At 42.6% G+C, this 19,850-nt stretch overlaps 1 protein-coding gene across 1 annotated transcript in view; it reads right to left on the minus strand.

Moving 5' to 3' along the window:
* Positions 1-412: 412 nt before the first annotated feature.
* Positions 413-19,850, minus strand: part of LOC117357183 — a 36,800-nt gene continuing 17,362 nt past the window's right edge. The window contains exons 4-5 of the mRNA XM_033937553.1: positions 4,548-4,660; positions 413-624 (exon numbers count right to left, since the gene is read on the minus strand). The gene's annotated coding sequence lies outside the window, so the exon portion shown is untranslated. The remainder of the gene's footprint in view (positions 625-4,547; positions 4,661-19,850) is intronic.

A 19,850-nucleotide genomic window follows, 5' to 3' on the forward strand; every position in this document is an offset into this window, starting at 1 on the left:
GGTGATACAGAAATCACAGAGTGGTGAAACTGTGTTTGGGCAGGACATTGAGTTAGCTGATGAAGACTTTGCACATGATATGGAGATAGAGGAAACAGAGCATGGAAAGTATGGAAACAAGCTGATCTTTTCCTGTTATGCAGCTGGGAGAAAATGTGGAATGTGTACTACCTTAAGACAAGGCTGGAAAGTTTTTGTGTTTGAAGAAAGCTTTACATTAAGAACCAGGTTTTTTTTGTTGTTGTTTTGTTTTTCTCTTTTGAAGACAGTAAGCTGGGAACTGACTATTGTTTGTGTTCTAAATGCTGCCAGGATACCAGGTGATACAAACCTGAAGGAGCCTATTGAAGGTTTTGTTTGATTTTTTTGTTCAATAAAGTATTCTTGAGAAATTGCACCTCTGACTCTGGTTTCCTTTTCCTTTATTCCAATACCAAGCTACCATTAGAACCTCGCATAACTGCTTGGCTGAGGTTTATGTGCACTGGGTAAGGCCACTTGCTGAGCCCAGCTTGGCCACACCCGGACACAATGTCCAGTGAGTTTAGTGGTCAGCTCCAAGGACAAGCTGTCAGGGCAGATAAGACAGTTGTACGTCAGACAATACCGAAGTCTTGTAATGACCTATGGTAACATGAGAAATGACCAATTAGAAATTAATCATGTAAAACAGCCAATCAATTAAAATGCCAATGTAACTGCCAATCAAAATAAACTAAGTAGCATTTCATGTAAAGGGATAAAAAAAAAGCCAACACATGAGGAAATAGCTAGAGTGGACTGAAACTCTCGAACAGCTAGCCTCTGGTTGTTTCCTCCACTTGGCACACTTGCTGTGTAATCATTCTTATGATGTCAATCATGTAAGCTGCCTCTTGCTTTATTACTTAATAAATTTATATATCTTTAATACAGCAAATGTGTTCACACACACACACACACACCTCACGCTAGCAAAGATTTACAGAGGTACAGGGTGGAAGAGAGGGATAGCATGACCATGGCATAGTGTGGCGGGGGGGTGGAGAAGTGCTGGCTCTCCCACTGACATGGCCCTGGGACAGTCTACCCCCCCTTACTACACCTCTGGCCATACAATTAACATAGAAGATTGAATTTGTTTGATGTTAACTACATGGTAGCTCTCCCAAAAATCCTGGAAATGCCCCCAAAAGGTACCATATATTTTGCTCCCAAAGGGCCTTAAATTTTACTGTTCACATACATTAGGTGCAATACCTTAGTGCACCTCAGTAAATAAGCCTCAAAACCTTTTCTTCTTTATAGGTTTATGATCTAGGGTTTTTTTCACAAATATATTCACGATTTGCCAAAATCATTTAAGTGATAAGCTTACATCAGCAAAATTTGTAATTTTGTTTTAACATTATAGCAACTATTCTTTTCTGAAAATTCTCTTTACTTGTTGCAGGTGCAGTTTTCTCAACTCATGTTCAGATAAGCAGATTTCAGTTCTTTAATATTTGTTGTGCTATATGTCTTCACTTGAATTGTCTACATTTTCGTCTGTAGCTCATCACAGAATGAAGACACTTCTGTAAAGTTAAATCTATATTTAAGGTGCCTAGAACACTAGTAGAACCAGGTATACACACACATATTTAGTCAGGCGCAAGCACTTACACAAGTGTGTCAGGGTGAAGTTCCCTGTCACTGGCATTCCACCAGAGGGAGCCTATGCACTAGAGTAGTCGGAGAGCCTAGCTAATTTGCATAAGAGCTGCAATTGCTGCTGGGAGTTGTCCACTCGCCCTGAGTGGATTGTGGTGCTGAAAAGAACAGCTCCCAGCACAGAGCTCAGAAGGCAAGGAGCTCCTTCAGGAGCTGGGTGACCCTTGGGAAGAGGAATGCTGGTCTCTGGCTTAACTCAGTAAGTACTCAAGGTCACTGCTGACTGGCTGACAAGGGGCTCAGTGCAGGGGCCAGGCTGACCAGCCCTTACATGGAGGGACTGGAGTAGTGAAAAACTAGGAGCCTGGTGATGGGAGAATCTGCAGGGACCTATACACTGGGAGAGAGCTTTGGCCCTGTAGTAAAACCCTTTGGTGGGAGGGTCTGTAGAGACCTACACGCTGGCAGAAAAGAACTAAGAAGTAGCTGGAGGGCCTGGTAGAGCTTGGAGTCAAGGAAGTAACTCAGACTTGATGACCGGCGGTGGAACTAGTGAAGAAGGATCCAGGTGGTGGGGATAAGAACATAAGAACTGCCATCTCCGGATCAGACCTTCGGTCCGGCGATCGCACATGCGGAGGCCCAGCCAGGTGTACACCTGATGTAATTTTAGTCACCCATATCCCTCTATGCCTCTCGTAAGGAGATGTGCATCTAGTTTGCTTTTAAATCCTAGAACGGTGGATTCCGCAATAACCTCCTCTGGGAGAGCATTCCAGTGTCCACCACTCGTTGCATGAAGCAGAACTTCCTGATATTTGTCCTGGACTTGTCCCCCCTTAGCTTCAATCCATGTCCTCTTGTCCGTATCACATTGGACATTGTAAATAAATTTTTTTTCCTGCTCTATTGTCGATTCCTTTCAGTATTTTGAAAGTCTCGATCGTATCCCCTCGCAGTCTCCTTTTCTCAAGGGAGAACAATCCCAGTCTCTTAAGTCATTCCTCGTATTCCAAGTTCTCCATACCTTTTATTAGCTTCGTTGTTCGTCTCTGCACCCTCTCCAGCAGTTTTATATCCTTCTTTAGGTTGGGAAACCAATGTTGGACACAGTATTCCAAGTGTGGTCTGACCATTGCCCTATAAAGTGGCATTATAACTTTCTCTGATCTACTCATGATTCTTTTCTTTATCATGCCTAACATTCTATTTGCTTTCTTTGCCACTGCCGCGCATTGTGCCGACGGTTTCAGGATCCTAGAGGCCAGGGACTGGCAGTGGCCTCACAAGGAGAGTTGTCAGTGTGTATGTCTACAATAAGATGACTGAGGGGCTTGGAAAGCCTTCAGTGCATGCATGCAGGATAAGATGACTGAGCAGAGAAGCTGGAAGAGTCCAAGGCTGAGGAAGAAGAACTAACAGCTACTGTGGAGGGACCAGCTGGGACGGTGGTGACCGGCAAAGAGACCAGTAATGGCACTGGTAGTGGTCAGTAGATTCCTAGGAGGCACCCTGGTAGATCTGAAGAGCATCCAGTGGAGGGACCGGTATATGGCACGGAAGCTGCTGAAGACCTGGAGGGTCAGAGAGGACTCGGCAGAAGACCTGGAGAGATGGAGTACCAGGAGACGTTGGGAAGACCTGAAAGGGGATTTTAATGGAATAATCCTAAATGTTGTGTTTTAACAGAATCCAGGCTAGAACAAAGGTGCCTGGTGTAGATATGTGATGGGTAATACCGCTTGGCCTGGTCACATGATGACAACACATCACAGAACTGGTAGAAATGTTTGCTTGCAGATTCAGGAGATATTTATCTAACACAGTGTTTTATGAGTGGCATGCATAAGTAAGAGCCCAGCAACTCCACAAAAAAGCGGCACAAAGTCCCCATGGGTCAATCAATCAAAAGAAGAGAGTGGGGAAAAAGATGTCCAGAAGGGATATTTGTTGTAAATAAGTACTCAGATGTGTAACATAGACAAAGACTCAATGCCTCTAAGTGCCACAAAGGTGCCCAAACTGACCAGATGACAACTGCATGCATCAAGTCAAGACACCCCCACAATCCCCCAGTGCTCACAACAATAAGGGCTCCTTTTACAAAGGTGCGTTAGGGCCTTAACGTGCGGAATAGTCCGTGAGCTAGCCGCTACCACCTCCTCTTGAGCAGGCGGTAGTTTTTCGGCTAGCGCACGCTAATCTCTGTAACTTGGCTTTTAAAGTTCATCAATAGAAAGCTTGGTGTGTCTATCTAACCATATAAAAAAAACAAACATGCAGTTCAAGCCAAATATACAAGTATGTATATTTTTTTTTAAAGTGAAAAAGTACTTGGCTTTCTTTTCAGTACAATGTTACTGAAAAAACAGCTTCCTTGCTAGAACCGCTGTTGTTAAACCCCTGACAGGGTAATCCTGTGTCTCCTCGTAAGACTACATCAGGGGAATGACTCTAAATTGCATTTGTTAGGGCATTGGCACACTACTCAAATCTTCTTTTCAAAAACGGCCGCGGCTCCAATCACAACACCAACTTTTCCAGGACACCCCCTGATAATATTAAGTTGTGTTCTGCTTTTACTGGCTTATTCTTATGATAACACTGTTTTCAAAGGTATTAAGATTGAAACTTAACGTACTCACTGCTTGTTAATTTAGCTCTTCTAGTTCAAATGTCCATATCACAATATCAGAAAGCATGCAATTTACGCTTAATATGTATCATTTATTTTTTATGATGTTAATGAAGTCATTGCTCAAATATTCAATTCATTTGCTAAAGCCACTTGTTAATAAACTAGGCCCCATCCACATCGATAAGGGCATAAATCAACATCCACTCCATGGCTGTATTTAATCTTTCAGAACCAGGACAAAAGTTACTTTATTTCAATATATAAGACCAAACATTACCAGTGTTTTGGCTCTTGCCTGCCTCAAGGGTCTTTTCTCTTTTCAAAGTGATTTGTTCCTCCAATGTCATCCCCATGGTTGTTTTCAATGTATCCAGTCATCTGAACACCAGACTAAGTCAAAAACAAAATTATGGAGGAAAGGATTCAAAAATAGAAAACATGAAAAAATCACGCTAAATCATTACATGAACACGCTTTCAAAAATACTTTGTTATTGGGAAAAAAAGGATCAATCAACAACTGTAATAGTTATTTAATTAGAGGGTTGTGCTCGGAGACAAGGAGGAAAAAGGGGAACTTGTTCCCTATAAAACTTCACCACCCAATCATTGCAATACCCTCAAACTATAATGAAATACTTTTGTGCAAAGGCCTCAAAAAATCAAACTGGAACTTATCTGTTGAGCAATGTTCTTTGGCCTGATGTTGCTAAAGAAATCTACTGTGGCTGCATTTAATTTTTAAAAAGATGGCTACAATAAAATGAGGAAAATGGTTAAAAGGAAACTAAAAAGATTTGTGGCAAAGGTTAGGACTGTAAACCAGGTGTGGATGTTATTTAAAAATTTCATCATGAAAGCCCAGACCAAATGTATTTCATGTATTAACAAAGGTGGAAAGAAGAGAAAATGAGAGCCAGCATAATTAAAAGGTGAAGTAAAAGAGGCTATTAGAACAAACAAAAAAAAACCAACCATCCTTTAAAAAATAGGAAAAGGATCCAAATGAAGAAAATAAGAAGAAATTGGATGTTGGATGGAAAGCTAAAAAAGAATATGAAGAGTAAACTTGCCAAAGCCGCAAAAACTCATAGCAACAATTTTTTTAGGTACATCAGATGCAGAAAACCTATGAGGGAATCTGGGGGCCACTGGATGATCAAGTAGCAAAAGGATCACTCAGGGAGGATAAGGCCATGGTGGAGAGACTGAATGAATTCACTGCTTCGGTCTTTATGGAAGAAGATGTAAGAGATCTGTCTGAATTGGAAATGGTTTTCAAGGGTGATGATGCGGAGGAACTGAAAAATCTCTGAACTTGGAAGATGTATTAAGCCAAAGTGACAAGTTAAAGAATCGCCTGGACTGGATGGTATATATCCCAAGGTACTAAAAGAACTCATACATGAAATTACTGATCTGCTGTTGGTAACCTATTGCTAAAATTGTCTGAAGCACTTGATTGGAGGGTGGCCAATGTTACACCAATTTTTTTAAAGGGTTTCCATGAGAGATCTGGAAATTTACAGACCTGTAAGCCTCATTTCAGTACCAGGCAAAATAGTGGAAACAATTATAAAAAATAAAATTGTGGAACATGTAGACAAACATGATTTAATGGGACAGAGTTAGCATGGTTTTAGCCAAGAGAGGTCTTGCCTCACCAATTTGCTTGACTTATTTGAAGGTGTGAATAAATATGTGGATAGAAGTGAGCTGGTTGATGTAGCTAGATTTTCAAAAAGGTTTTGACAAAGTTCCTCATGAGGGGCTCCTGAAAAAATTAAAGAGATGTAGGATAGGAGGCAATGTTCAGTTGTAGATTAGAAATTGGTTATTAGACAGAAAACAGAGGGTAGGGTTAAATGGTCATTTTTCTCAATAGAGGAGTGTAAATAGTGGAGTGCCACAGAGATCTGTACTGGAATCAGTGCTATTTAACTTATTTATAAATGATCTGGAGATTGGAATGACAAGTGAACTTTGCAGATGACAAACGCATGCAAACTCTGAAAAATTGCAGGCAGACCTTAGGAAATTGGAAAAATAGGCATCCAAATAGCAGATACAATTTAATGTGGACAAATGCAAAGTGATGCACATTGCGAAAAATAACCCAAATCATAGTTACCAGATACTAGGGACCACCTTGAGGGGGGGGGGGTCAGTGTCCAAGAAAAAGATCTAAGAACATAAGAATTGCCACTTATGGGTCAGACCAGTGGTCCATCGTGCCCAGCAGTCCGCTCGTGCGGTGGCCCTTATATCAAAAACCAGTGCCCTATTAGAATCTAGCCTTACGTATGTTCTGTTCAAGTAGGAACTTATCCAACCTTGTCTTGAACCTTAAAGGGTGTTTTCCCCTGTAACAGCCTCCGGAAAAACATTCCAGGTTTCTACCATTCTCTGGGTGAAGAAAAACTTCCTTACGTGGGTGTCATTGTAGACAATATGCTGAAACCAATGTGTGGCAGTAGCCAAAAAACTCAAACAATATGCTAGGAATTAATTAGAAAAGGGATGGTAAACAAGACTATGAATGTTATAATGCCTCTGTATTGCTCCATGGGGCAACCTCATCTTCTGGTCACTTTTTTTTATTTTTACTCTTATTTATCAAATTTCCATTATTTATCAAGCATTTACATCTTTTACAGAAAAGGTTGAGGAAGTCACACAACTTCAAAAGGAAATTCAATAATAATAATGAATTATTTGACCTTGTTGCCTTATCTCAAAAAAGATATAGCAAAGGCAAAGAAGATGGTCTGCGCATGCTGACTCGTTCACCCGGTCACGGAACGGGTCGCCCTCGGAGCAGTAAGGTTAGTGAATCTAGGCCATAGAGTATTACAAAAACATATGTAGTGCAGTATTCAGCCAGATTAAAAATAATTTATCAGTGGGTTATAACAGCAAGTTCTTTTGATTTTACTTTTTCCAATCAAGTGCCTTCTACTCCTGTCTGTGCTCCAAGTCTAAAGAGATATCTGGGCAGTCTCAGCCATTTGCTCCTTCCTGTATCATGTTAGCCATTATGACTGGCTGTTCAGCCACTGTCTGATTTCACTCATCAGATTACTGTATTATATATAATAGGAGGAGGGCGAGCGTGAGAAACATCAACACTGATCATTCATGAAGCTTCTGGCTCTTAATCCCCCTGAAATAGATTTTCTCAGTCTGGTATCTATGAGCTGAGCAGCTTCCTGTAACAACATAAAAGGGAGCGCCATTCCCTGCAGAGCGCTCTTGGAGCCTTTCACCACCAAAACAGCAATAGGCCTGCAGCCTCACTAGGCAGCTCATATTCCACTCTATTTAATCCTAACCCCGGAGGGGTCTCAAGATGAAGAAGCCAAATTCAAATTAAGTAAAAGAACTGTAAGCAGACAACAAAATAAGCCAGGAAATGTTTGTAGGTTAGGCAGGTGGGGGTACCTTTAGCACATAAGCCAGAAAAGGACAGAGAAACACTGTGAAACAACTGCATGTTAGAAAGGATGTAAAAATTGGGACATTCAGGTTAAGGGGAAAAGGAAAGGGGATGGGTCTTATATACTGCCCTTTTGTGGTTACATACAGTGGCATAGTAAGGGGGAGAGTGGGGAGGTGGTCCGCCCCAGGCACGTCTTCCTAAGGGCGCGGCACCCCGCCTCCTCTCCACCCCTCCACACACACACACCCCCCCCGCTCCTCTCCTTGCCACACATGCATGCCCCTTGCCTTCCCCATATGTTTTTATACTTCCTCCAGCGTGAGTTTGCTGCCTGCATCGGCACGCTCTCTCTGATGTCACTTCTAGGATCTGTGCCTAGGAAGTGTTGTCACAGGGTGAACCAACACCGATGTGGGTATGTTGCTCATGATAGAAGTTTAAAAGGTACGGGGAAAGGGAAGGGGACACACGTGCATCAGGGGGAGGGGCGGTGAAGAGGGCAGGGGTGGCGTGCTCACTCTTACTATGCCATTGGTTACGTATTCAAAGTGTTTGTTAGTTAGATGCCATTGACTCACATTCGAGTCCTAGCGATTTGATGAATTAACAGATCTAAAAAGAAATCAGTTTTGTGCTAGTCTAGTAAGGTCCTCCAGCATCATCCCCATGGTTGTTTTCAACGTATCCAGTCATCTGATTGCAGGTTGCCCTCTTCGTCTGGTTCCTTTAATCTTCTCAAACATGATGCCCTTCTTCAATGATTTTTCTCTTCTGAGAGTATGACCAAAATAAGACAGTCATAACTTTATCATTTGGGCTTCGAGTGATATAGCCAGTTTGGTCTCTTCCAGAATCCATTTGTTAGTTCTCCTGGCAGTCCACGGCACACATAAAACCCTTCTCCAACACCAAAGCTCAAACGAGTCAATCTTCTTTCTGTCTTGTTTCCATAGAGGGGCATAATCAAAAGAAACGTCCAAGTCCAATTTGGACGTAGGGCGCTAATCGCACAAAGTTGGCAGCGGCAAAATATCCATTCTCAAAAAGTGCATCCAAAATATTTTTTTTTTCCAAAAATCATTTATTTGTACGTCTTGGCATTTGATCAGCCAAACTGTCTCTATGTCTATCTTTATACCATATTCTCGACCAAAAATTCATCCAAGTCCCAAATATCCAGAACAAGACCTTTTGGAGGTAGGAGGGGCCGTTATTGTGATGGACAGGCCACCCAGACATGGCAACAGAGCAGTGGGGCACCTTACAGGGCACTGCTGTGAACTTCACAAAAAGGGTGCCACATAAACATCTCACCAGAATTCCCTTATAGGTCATGGTGAGCCCTCCCCAATCCACTATACCCACCTATCTACAACCCCAATAGCCCTTATGGCTGCAGGTGACACCTATATGGCAGTACAGCAGGGATTTGGGGGGTTATGGTGGGCTCACATTTTCCACCAAGAATGTAGTGGTTAGAGTGGCTTATGGGCCTGAATTCTCCTCTCTATGGTTCACTAGCCCATCCCCCAGACTACTTAAGCCACATCTGTGCAGCTCTACTAGGCTTTCCTATGCCAGATGCTGATGGTCCAGAGGCAGGTATGTATGTTTTTATTCTGAACTTTATGGAGGTGCAACGGAGTCAGTGAACATGGAGGGAGAGTGTATGGGGGTCTTTACTTTGTCCCTGCAGTGGTTATCTGGTCACTTTGGATACCTTTTAGGCACTTATACCTGTCTTTACATTATCTAACTCATAACGTATAAGTTTCGTCTAGGCAGTCTTGTCAAACATTCGATTATCTCTGCAGGATGATTAAGTCTAGGTTGACCCACATCCCACCCTAACCACGCTTCCAAAAATTCTCCTTTCAGCTTTGGGTGCACTGTGAGATTCAAAGGTCTAAAATGTCCCTGGATACATCTGAAAAGCCGTTTCGATTATCTTTTAGATCATCCAAGTGCCAACTTGGTCTGGTTTTTAGACGTATTTAAGTTTTGATTATGAGCCCCATAGTGTCCAGCTTTCACATCCATAATTGACCACTGAGAAAATTGAGTACATGAACAAGTCTGATCTTCATTTGGAGTATTATTTCCTTGCCTCTGAATACTTTGGGATCATAACATACTTAGACTGAACTCCGAGGACTTTCATAGAACAGACTCCTCAGGTAACCCTTGAGATTAATTCCCTCCTGCCTACCCCAAGGTGGACCTTTTTTGGCTTTTCAGTCAACCAGGAACAGGGCATTGCTTTTTTCCTCCAGGTGTAAGTACTTCTGCAACCTTAGTATGGCTGGGAAACATTGTATCACCAAAGCTGCTACTCAGATTATAGCTTCTGTCTCTGTGCAAGACAGAAAATGTTACCCAGGCAGAGGGAGTGGCTCCATATGCAAGCTGTCTTCAGCTGAATCCCTCATGAAGGAAGTAAAGGAAGTGAGAGAGGAGGTGGCAAGACTGAGAAGCATCCGTGAGAATAAGAGGTACATCGATGAAATGGTTCATGAGGCATCAAAGATTTCCAGAAGTGGGAAGAAGAGGCTGTGCTGAAGGAAGACAGCTGGATCAGATTATGGAACCCTATAAGACTGGTACTGTGACTCCATCTACCCTTGAACTGAAGAATCAGTATGCTGTCCTGGAAGTGGAGGATATGAGAGCATTCCATGGATATGAAAGACCAAAGCTTGAAATCCCAAATATTGCTGGATTCATGACTACAAGGAGGTGTAAGGTAGTGGTGGTTGGAGATTCCTTTCTGAGGGGTACAGAAGCGTCCATCTGAAGACCAGACATGATGTCCCGGGAGGTATGCTGTCTACCTGGTGCTCAAATCCAAGATGTTATGGAGAGATTACTAAGACTCATCAAGCCTGAAGACTATTATCTAATGCTGCTCATCCATGTTGGCACTAACGATACTGCCAGGTACAGATGTGAATGTATCAGAAGTGACTTTGTGGCTCTGGGAGAGAATTTTGTGACAAACCCAAGGCCAGTCCTGGTTTTGTCCCAGTGAAATTAAGAAAAGACGCATGTCCCCTGACCAGAAGAGCTGACCATGTTAGTCTTAAATACCAAGAGCCAGCTGCCTACTCCTCTGAGAGTGAAGGGGAACAAGAAATGGAGCTAGGCAGGGAGACCCTTATAAAAATAAACCCACTGCAAAATATGGGAAGTTGGCTTGTTTTAAAGGAAAGCCTGTGCCTTTAAGGCAGCCTCAGTGCAGAGAGCCTAAGAAAGAACACACAGGTCTTTAGGGAGCTAAGCCCCCTCCCACCTCACCCCTACCCCCCCCCTGGAACATTTGGATGTGATGCTGGCAATCTTAAGCAGAATGGCCTGAGCCAGGAGGAGAAGCAGGAGAATGGGGAGTTGAGCAGTCCACTGGAGATCTGGCAAGGCAGCAAGATGGAGATGGCAGAAGAGGGTGAACAGACCCTGCTGGAACCTGCTGCAAGTTCAGAGGTGATAGAGGAAATGAACACCACAGAAGGGTCTGTGATGGAGGAAATGGAACCTCAAAGGGTGGGTCTGTTAAGCAGAGGGCTTTTACTACCTTTCGTGAAGGTTTACCAAGTTCCATAGTTTCCCTAGCTGAAGGTTCTGTGGAGTTCAAGGCCACCTGCAGTGCAGGTTGCAGGGTTTACAGGTGCCAGGAGAATATAATTCATTATGCTGTTTCTTTATGATGAAAAGTTTTGGACTGTAAAATTACAATTAAAGTACACCTGGTGAAGAGGACTTGGACTTTAGAGTTAGAAAGCCTAGGGGTAAAGTGAGAGTTTAAGCTTGTTGTGAATGAACAGGGGAAGTGTGTTTTGATTTTTCTTTCTTCTTTTCTCCACCGAGTGCGGGTTTGATTTACTTTTGAAATGTGCCCATACTGGGGCTACAATAAAAATTGCAGAAATGAAGTTTGAAACTGAAATCTTTTTTGTTTATTTTGGTACATAAGTGAAGACAACCTGAAGGGATCCCTTTTCCTAGGGGAGGCATGCCTAGATCGGAGTCAGTCACTGTTAGCACCGCCTACTGGTCTCCACAGGAGTGTAGCATGCAACAAGGGGAAGCAGTCAGTTGCACATGTGGTATTCTTGTCCATCCTCCCTGTTGAGGGTAAGGGCCAGGTCAGAGAAACACGCATCCTGGAGATGAATATGTGGCTATATTCTCAATAGTAGTAGCTGATAAGGTAAGGAATAAGAGGTTAGCTTTCATAAACTACAAAAGATCAGAGAAAGAGGAAGACAGGCAAAAATATCTGGAAAAGATAAGAGAGGATAATCGAGCAGTCAGAAAAGCAAAGATACAAATGGAAGAAAAATGGGGAGACAAGACATTTTTTGATATATCAATGATAGGAAGAAATACGAAAGTGGCATTGTGAGACTCAAAATTGAAGGGGATAAATATGTAGAAGCTGATAAAGAAAAGGCTGAATTGCTTAACTAATATTTCTGTCCTGTGTACACGGCTGAAACACTGAAAGCGGGACCATTGAAGACAAATGCGAATAGGGATGGAGGAGTGGTAGACTAAACTAAACTAAACTAAACCTTGGGTTTATATACCGCACCATCTCCACGAATGCGGAGCTCGGCACGGTTTACAGGAAGAAGGATGAGAGAGGAACTACAGTGGAGAGATTAAAGAGTTAGGTGTAAAGGGGGAAGGTGAGAGGCCTAAGAGGGGGGAAGTGTTACAGTTTTGAGAATAGCCAGGTTTTTAGGTGTTTGCGGAAGAGTTGGAGGGAGCTTGAGGTTCGGAGTGGGGAGGTGAGGTTATTCCAGATCTCAGTGATTCTAAAGGGGAGGGATGACCCAAGTTTGCCTGCATGGGAAATACCTTTTATGGAAGGGAAGGATAGTTTAAAAATTTGGGAGGATCTAGAGGAAGTAGGGGTTGGGGAGTTCCAGGATAGAGGGATAATGGCAGGAAGGATGCCATGTAGGATCTTGTAGGCCAGACACGCACATTTGAAGTGGATCCTGGGGATTACTGGGAGCCAATGGAGCTTAGACAGGAGTGGTGAGACGTGATCAAATTTGCTTTTCGTGAAAACAAGCTTAGCTGCGGCGTTCTGAATCCGCTGAAGTCTATGGAGGCTTTTCTTGGTTAGGCTGAGGTAGATAGAATTGCAATAATCCAATCTGGAGAGGATGATGGATTGTACTAGGACTGCGAAGTGTTTTTGGTGAAAATAGGGTCTGACTGTCCTTAGCATGTGAAGGCTGAAGAAGCATTTCTTCACCAGGGATTGGAGATGTTCGTTGAAGGATAGAGAAGAGTCTAAGGTGACACCCAGAACTTTGCTTGAGAACACGAGCTGTAATGGGGGGCCGGAGGACAATGGGATGGAGGAAGGTAGATGGTCTAATTTTAGGCCGAGCCAAAGGAGTTTTGTTTTGGACTCGTTTAGTTTCATATGCATTGTGAATGCCCAGGATTGGAGGTTCTTTATGCATGAGGATATGTTCGTGGAGAGGTTCGAGTCGGTCTCAAGGAGGACGAGGATGTCATCAGCGTAAGTGTAAAGAGTTTCAAGGGGGGCTAGTTGGAGTAGTTTCAGGGAGGACATGTAAATGTTAAAGAGGATTGGGGAGAGGGGTGAGCCTTATGGGACACCACAAGTCGGGGTCCAGGGGGAGGATGAGGTGCCGCTCATGTTAACCATGTAAGAGCGGGAGCGCAAGAATTTGGAGAACCAATCAAGAACTATGGAGCTAATGCCTATCTCGGAGAGTTGGAAAATTAGAATGTCGTGGTGGACAACGTCAAAAGCTGCGGAGAGGTCGAATTGTAGAAGGACAGCAAACTTGTTACGAGAATGCAGTTGCTGAACCTAATCAAATTTCAGATGGTTGTGTTCATGAGGAGCTAGCTAAATTAAAGGTAGATAAAGCGATGGGGCCGGATTGTTTGCATCCGAGGGTGCTGATGGAACTTAGGGAAGTTCTGGTGGCTCCACTGACTGACTTTATCAATGCTTCTCTAGAGTCGAGAATAGTACCAGAGGACTGGACCAGATGAAAGGTAGGAGAGGAGAGATATGATAGATATTTTAAATACCTATGTGGCATAAATGCGCATTAGTAGAGTCTTTCATTTGAAAGAAAGCTCTGGAATGAGAGGGCATAGGATGAAGATTTGGCCAGGTTCTAGGGACCTGGAATGGCCACGTGAGAACAGGCTACTGGGCCTGATGGACCATTGGTCTGACTCAGTAAGGCTATTCTTAGTTCTTATGTTCATAAGTTAAGTGGTAATAGGCTAAGGAGTAATCTCAGGAGTAATTGTTTACAGAAAGGGTGGTAGATGATTGGAACAGTCTCATAGAAGAAGTGGTCAGACAGATTGTGTCTGAATTCAAGAAAGCGTGGGATAGGCATGTGGGATCTCTTAGAGAGAGGAAGAGATAATGGTTACTGCGGATGGGCAGACTAGATGGGCCATTTGGCCTTTATCTGCCATCATGTTTCTATTGTCTTTCAAATATTGCAGAACCTGTTCACGCTGTACTGTGACTACCAACATAAAACATTTAACCCCAATCCTAATCTCTACTGAGAGCCAGTGAAGATAAGCAAATATAGGAGTTGCATGTTCTCTCCATGCAACATGGCTCAGTAACCACGTAGCTGCATTCTGTATAATGTGCAGGTCTCTGATCAATTATTTTGGAACACACAAAACTAGATATTAGTACTGCATGCAAAACAGATGCAAATGTCTTCGGGTCAAAGAAGGAATGGACCAAATGCAACTATTTCAAATGAAAATAATACATAGTTACCAAGCACCTCCTATATTGAGCCTCTATAATTAATCCAATATCTGCGGTAGCTCCAAAACTCTTCACTCAGTTTTTTAAATCCAAAACAAGCTCTCCTAACTGCAAAGCTGAAATAGGGAAAATCATAGTTTTTATACATCTATATAATTTTACTCAAGATTTCTAAGAAACAATTATTCACCCTCTAACCCTAATTCTTGATCCATACCCAGTTCTACATAAACTGGATATCTTCAGCAAAAAAATATAAACATGTTTGAACAAGTTCCTAGAGGAAAACCATAGTCTGCTATTGAGACAAACATGGGGAAAGCCACTGCTTGCTCTGGGATCGGTAGCATGGAATGTTGCTACTATCTGCTACGTACTTGTGACTCGGATTGGCCACAGTGGAAACAGGATACTGGGCTAGATAGACCCACTATGGCTGTTCTTGTGTTCTTAAATATCATAAGGTTAAATTCTAATAGTTAACCCAGATTTGTTGAACATTTTCTTGAAATTTGTTCTCCAGTATAGCATAGTTACTTACCGTAACAGGTGTTATCCAGGGACAGAAGGCAGATATTCTCACATGTGGGTGATGTCATCCACGGAGCCCTGATGCAGACAGCTGCAAAAGCACTGTTGCACTTTAAAACTTAAAGTTTGCGACTGACTGCACCACGTATAGGCGAGTACCTTCTCGCCCAACGTAGGTGCGCGTATTCTCGGTTCAGATAGCCAGCTAAGAAGCCAACCAGGGGAGGTGGGTGTAAAAATATCTGCCTGCTGTCCCTGGATAACACCTGTTATGGTAAGTAACTGTGCTTTATCCCAGGACAAGCAGGCAGCATATTCTCACATGTGGGTGACCTCTAAGCTAACCAGAATGGGATGGTAGGAGTTTTGGCTTTTAGGAAAATACATTTTGCAATACTGCTTGGTCGATGTGGCCATCCCATCTGGAATAGGATTCCAGACAATAATGAGAAGTGAAAGACCGAGGACCATGTAGCAGCTTTGCATATTTCATCAATAGGAATAGATCTAAGGAAAGCTACTGAAGCTGCCATAGCTCAAACTTTATGGGCTGTGACTCAACCTGCCAGTTACAGCCCAATCTAAGCATAACAAAATGAGTTGCAAGCAGCCAACCAGTTGTAAATTGTTCTTTTGGAAACTGGATGTCCCAACTTGCTTGGATCAAAGGAGACAAAAAGTTGTGGAGAAGATCTATATGAAATAGTCCTTTGCAAATAGTAGGCCAATGCACGCATGCATTCCAGAGTATGAAGAGCTGTTTCTCCAGGATGAAAATGAGGCTTGGGAAAGAACACTGGGAGAACAATCAATTGGTTGAGATGAAATTCGTAACAACTTTGGGTAAGAATTTTGGATGGGTGCGAGCACTACCTTATGATGGAATACTGTAAATGGTGAGTCCGCTACCAAAGCTTGTAGTTACTAACTCTGCGAGCAGACGTGAGAGAAATGAGGAAGACTACTTTACAGGTTAGATATTTAAGATGAGCCATAGACATTGGTTCAAATGGAGGCTTCATTAGATGAGCAAGCACAACATTGAGATCCCAAACCACTGGAGGTTGAGAGGTGGTTTGACATTGAAAAGTCCTTTCATAAATCTGAAAACTACAGGATAAGAAGAGAAAATTTTTCCATCTAATGGTTGATGAAAAGCTGCAATTGCACTGAGATGGACTCTAATGGAGGTGGATTTGAGGCCAGATTGAGACAGATGTAAAAGGTAATCCAAGATTGAAGACAAGGAGGTAGATTGTGGCTCCTGATGATGAAGATCGCACCAAGCAGAAAACCTAGTCCATTTTTAGTATAACATTGTCTTGTGGCTGGTTTTCTGGAAACATCTAAAATGTCTCTGACAGATTGAGAAAACTGAAGGTGGGAAGTTATCCCGAGAGGTACCAGTCTGTCAGGTGCAGAGACTGCAGGTTGGGATGAAAAAGAGAACTGTGACTCTGTGTAAGAAGAGTTGGAAATATTGACAGAAGAGGCTCTCTGCTGCTGAGTTGAAGTAGAAGGGATAACCAAGGTTGTCTGGGCCACCGAGGAGCTATCAGAATCATGGAGGCAGACTCTTGTTTAAGTTTGCAAGTGTCTTGAGAATAAGTGGAAATGGAGGGAACAAACACATAGAGGAACTTGTTTGTGCAGTCTAGGAGAAAAGCATCTGCCTCCAGGCAATGAGGAGAGTAGAGTCTGGAACAGAACTGGGGTAGCTTGTTGTTGTGGGGAGATGCAAAAATGTTCCCCATTGAGAAAAAATTTGATGAAGAGTTGAATTGAGCATCCATTCATGAGGTTGCAGAATGCAGCTTAATTTGTCTGCTAGTAAATTTTTCTCAAAGGGATTGAGGGGTACAGATAAGAGTTGACATAGGTTATAGGGATAGGAGTAGCGATAGGTTATAGAAATAGTCAAGGACCACTGGTCTGCCTCAGCGGAGGCAACTTCTTATGTTCTTAATACAGCTTTCAGAAAAATGTTGTGAGGATTGCCCAATCCAAATCTTCTGAGCTTCCTGGCAAAGAAGAAGGGATCCTGTTCCTCCCTGCTTGTTCATGTAGTACATGGCTACTTGATTGTCTGTGCGAATGAGAATGACTTGATCTTGAAGAAGATGCTGAAAAGCCTTGAAAGCACTGAAAATCGCTCAGAGTTCCAACAGATTTATGCGATAGTAACGATCTGTGGCGGACCAATGGCCTTGAGTACAGAGACCATCTGGATGAGCTTCCCAAGCATAAGTTGATGAATCTGTCATGAGAACCTTCTGGTGAAGAAGTGTCCATGGTCTCTAGAAACTCCGCTGAATACTTGGAATCTGCTCCAATTTTACTGCCAGGTCTTTACTCATCTGCCTGATGAAACAGGTAAAAGAGACCAGTTCAGAAAATGAAGGCTTCCTTTGAGAAGTAGAGCGAGGAGAATGCTCTGCTTGAGAACCATAAGCTTCTGTAGAAGATGGAAATGCTTCATGAGCAGACTGAAGATGGATATCTGAATCCACAGGAATGGAGGAAGCACAGTACCAATGTTTTGGCCGGTATCAACCCGATGAAGCAGGTGAAACAGACTTCATGCGCTTGTCCGAGTGCGTAGGAGAAATGTGCTTGGACTTAGAAGAATGTTTGCCAGATTTAGCAGATGATAAGACGTGGAATGTCTGGAACGACTGATCTATGCCCAGAAGAATTACACTTGGAGAAGGTGATCAATACCTTGAGGAGCGATGCTTCAGGGAAGGAAACCAGTAACTTAAAGAACGGTGTCAAGAAGCATGGCTTGATGACGATGATCAGTGCTGAGAAGGCAGTACCAATGAAGCAGTGGTGGTACCTGCATCTCGCATGAAACGATGCTCAAGCTGGACCAGTACCAGAAGAGCTGACATTGGAGTGATCATTTGGAACATATCCTCAAACTCCAATTTAAAGAGAGCATCAAGCTTCTCTTTGAAGGCCTGAACCAAGATCTGTGGCTTGGACAGCAGTATCAAAGATGCCGCAGCTCGCTCCAGAGGGGATGACATGATGAAGATGCACCCCTCGAAGTTGAAGCGAGTTGCATCAATGGTCTCTGGCCGGTATGACTAGACTCTGTACCTTAGGCCTGAGACACCGTCTGGGAATCTGGTGACTTTTTTTAAGAACATAAGAAGTTGCCTCCACTGGGTCAGACCAGAGATCCATCGCGCCTAGCGGTTCGCTCCCGCGGCGGCCCATCAGGTCTATGACCTGTGAAGTGGTTCCTGACCATTTATATAACCTACCTCTGCTTCTATCTGTACCCCTCAATCCCCTTATCCTTCAGGAACCTATCCAAACCTTCCTTGAACCCCCGTACTGTGCTCTGGCCTATCACAACCTCCGGAAGCGCGTTCCATGTGTCCACCACTCTCTTGGTAAAAAAGAACTTCCTAGCATTTGTCCTAAACCTGTCCCCTTTCAATTTCTCCGAGTGACCCCTAGTACTTGTGGTTCCCCACAGTCTGAAGAATCTGTCCCTGTCTACCTTCTCTATGCCCTTCAGGATTTTGAAGGTTTCTATCATGTCTCCTCTAAGTCTCCTCTTCTCTAGCTGGCTTACCTGATTGAGTTATAGTCTGCGATATCGACATGGAAGCAGGTACCTCAGATGATAGTGATGCCTTCAATGTTGAGGGTTTGGACGATATTGAGGGTACCTGTGATGCAACCATGGTACCAAAAAGTAGTTTTTGTTGGAGAAGGCGGCTTTTTATAGAATGCTTCTGAAAAAAGTAGCTTCAGCCTCTATGGCTCAACCTGATTCCTCAAGCCCATTGAATATAATAGGAATCCTGGAAACCTCTGGAGATGAAGTTATAAGTCGATCAACACTTCTGGTTACTTTTGGTTTTCATTAGGATAAAGAATCACTTCTTAGGCTCTTTTTTAGGCTGAAAGAGGTGATACCCTTTGCAGGGCCACATTTTGGATTTGTAGGTACTTGGAGGGCCTCAGAAAAAATAGTTAATGTCTTATTAAAGAAATGACAATTTAGCATGAGGTAAAACTTTTTATAGTTTATAAATCTTTCCTTTTGGCTAAGTCTTAATAATAATATTGTCATTTATAGCTAAAGAGACATATGATGGAGAAACTGTTTTATTTTACTTTTGTGATTATGATAAACATACCGAGGGCCTCAAAATAGTACCTGGCGAGCCGCATGTGGTCCCTGGGCCGCAAGTTTGAGACCACTGATCTATTTGGATCAAACATCCTATATTTTCTATGAACCCTCCCAATTAAGATATTTTCTTGAAGGGAAAGGAGTAGTAATGCCGCCTCTTCTTTCGAATAGCATAAGTGTTTGACTCTAGTTAAAAGTTCCTTGAAATTAATGGAAGTAGTAACACTACAATATCTTATGTATAATTTTCTTTTCTTTGTTTATTTTCAAAGTAAATCACTCTCTGATATGTGAATTGTCTCTCTCTAATGAGGGCTGTTAAGAGCCAGTGCATTGTTTAAATTTGGAATTGTGGCAAAGTCTCCGATTATACATATATAAATTTCTTCGAGATGTGTGTGTATATATGATATAAATTTAAAAAAATAAAAAACAGCTAAATGTAAAAGAAAAGTAAAGTTGTTCTTTTTTTTAACGATTCATTAAGAAAGAAACAGAAGAAAGAAAGAAGAAAATAAATCAGTAATTTCGCAAGCGGGAAGGCAAAAATAAAATGCAGAATGTTTCACACACGACTTCATAGCTCTACGGAAAACTGAGAACTGAGGACACGTGTGCCTAAGTTCTTAAAGTGCAACAGCGCTTTTGCAGCTGTCCTC

Source organism: Geotrypetes seraphini, chromosome 3, assembly GCF_902459505.1.
Source record: "Geotrypetes seraphini chromosome 3, aGeoSer1.1, whole genome shotgun sequence".
Lineage (NCBI taxonomy): Eukaryota > Metazoa > Chordata > Amphibia > Gymnophiona > Dermophiidae > Geotrypetes > Geotrypetes seraphini.